This window comes from Macrobrachium rosenbergii, chromosome 3 (genome assembly GCF_040412425.1).
Source record: "Macrobrachium rosenbergii isolate ZJJX-2024 chromosome 3, ASM4041242v1, whole genome shotgun sequence".
Taxonomy (NCBI): Eukaryota; Metazoa; Arthropoda; class Malacostraca; order Decapoda; family Palaemonidae; genus Macrobrachium; species Macrobrachium rosenbergii.
Window position 1 is genome coordinate 73,322,471 of NC_089743.1, and position 2,500 is coordinate 73,324,970.

General features: G+C 39.4%; 1 long non-coding RNA gene across 1 annotated transcript in view; it reads left to right on the forward strand.

Moving 5' to 3' along the window:
* The window catches only part of LOC136825776 (uncharacterized), a 478,081-nt gene that overhangs the window by 454,251 nt on the left and 21,330 nt on the right, over positions 1–2,500 (forward strand). The gene's annotated exons all lie outside the window — the stretch shown is intronic.

The window sequence follows — 2,500 nt, forward strand, 5'->3', positions numbered from 1 at the left end:
ACCTTAAACCTAACCTAACCTAACCTAACCTTTTTTTAACCTTACTTAATTTTACCTAACCTTTACCTAACCTAACCTAACCTAACCTAACCTAACCCCTTTACCTAACCTAACCTAACCTAACCTAACCCTAACCTAAAAACCTTACCTAACCTAATTTATTTAACCTAACCTAACCTAACCTAACCTAACCTAACCTAACCTAACCTAACCTAACCCAACCTAACCTAACCTAACCTAACCTAACCTTACCTAACCTAACCTAACCTAACCTAACCTAACCTAACCTAACCTAACCTAACCTAACCTAACCTAACCTAACCCAACCTAACCTCACTTAACCTAACCTAACCTAACCTAACCTAACCTAACCTAACCTAACCTAACCTAACCCAATTTAAACCTAACCTAACCTAACCTAACCTTTACCTAACCTAACCTTTTTGCTAACCTAACCTAACCCCAACCTAACCTAACCTAATTTAACCTAACCAACCTAACCTTACCTAACCTAACCTAACCTAACCTTACATAACCTAACCCAACCTAACCTTACCTAACCCAACCTAACCTAACCTAACCCAACCTTTTAACCTAACCTAACCCTAACCCAACCTAACCTAACCCAAACCTAACCTAACCTAACCCAACCTAACCCAACCTAACCCTAACCCAACCTAACCTAACCTAACCTAACCTTACCTAACCTTTTAACCTAACCTAACCTAACCTAACCTAACCTAACCTAACCTAACCTAACCTAACCTAACCTAACCTAACCCAACCTAACCTTTACCTAACCTAACCCAACCTAACCTCACTTAACCTAACCTAACCTAACCCAACCTTACCTAACCTAACCTAACCTAACCTAACCTAACCTAACCTAACTTAACCTAACCCAACCCAACCTAACCCAACCCAACCTAACCTTATTTAAACCCAACCTTACCTAACCTAACCTAACCTAACCTAACCTAACCTTACCTAACCTAACCTAACCTTACCTAACCTAACCTAACCTAACCTAACCTAACCTAACCTAACCTAACCTAACCTAACCTAACCTAACCTAACCTAACCTAACCTAACCTAACCTAACCTAAACCTAACCTAACCTAACCTAACCTAACCTAACCCAACCAACCTAACCTAACCTAACCTAACATAACCTCTAAACCTAACCCAACCTAACCCCTTAACCCAACCTAACCTAACCTAACCCAACCTAACCCAACCCAACCTTACCTAACCTTACCTAACCTAACCTAACCTAACCTAACCTAACCTAACCAACCTAACCTAACCCTAACCTAACCTAACCCAACCTAACCTAAATTATTTAACCAACAACCTAACCTAACCTAACCCAACCCAAACTAACCCAACCTAACCTAACCTAACCTAACCCAACCTTAACCTAACCCCAACCTAACCTAACCTAATTTAACCTAACCAACCCAACCTAACCTAACCTAACCTAACCCCAACCTAACCCAACCTATTTTTAACCCAACTAACCTAACCAACCTAACCCAACCTAACCCAACCTATTTACCTAACCTAAATTTTAACCAACTCAACCTAACCAACCTAACCTAACCTAACCTAAAATAACCTAACCTAACCTAACCTAACCCAAAAAAATAACCTAACCTAACCTAACCTAACCTAACCTAACCTAAAACCTAACCTAACCCAACTATTTAACCTAACCTAACCTAACCCAACCCAACCAACCTAACCTAACCTAACCCAACCTAACCCAACCCAACCTAAACCTAACCTAACCTAACCTAACCCAACCTAACCCTAACCTAACCCAACCAAAACCTAACCTAACCTAACCTAACCTAACCTAAAAAATAACCTAACCCAACCTAACCTAACCTAACCTAACTAACCAACCTAACCCAACCTTTAATCCCAACCTAACCTAACCAACCTAACCTAACCTTACCTAACCTAACCTAACCTAACCTAACCTAACCTAACCCTAAATTAACCTTTTAAAACCTAACCTAACCTAACCCAACCCAACCCCAACCTAACCTAACCTAACCTAACCTAACCTAACCTCACTTAACCTAACCTAACCTAACCTCACTTAACCTAACCTAACCTAACCTAACCTCACCTAACCTTACCCAACCTAACCTAAAATAACCTAACCCAACCCCCAACCTAACCCAACCTAACCTAACCCAACCCAACCTTAACCTAACCTAACCTAAAATTAACCTAACCTAACCTAACCTAACCTAACCTAACCCAACCTAACCTAACCTAAAAACCTAAATTTATAAAATAAATAACCTAAATCCTAACCTAACCTAACCCAACCCAATTTATTTAACCCAACCTAAATTAACCTTAAACCTAAATAACTTAACCCAATAACCTAACCTAACCTAACCTAACCTAACCTAACCTAACCTAACCTAAATAACCTAACCTAACCTAAATTTAAAATAAATAAAACCTAACCTAAAATAAATAA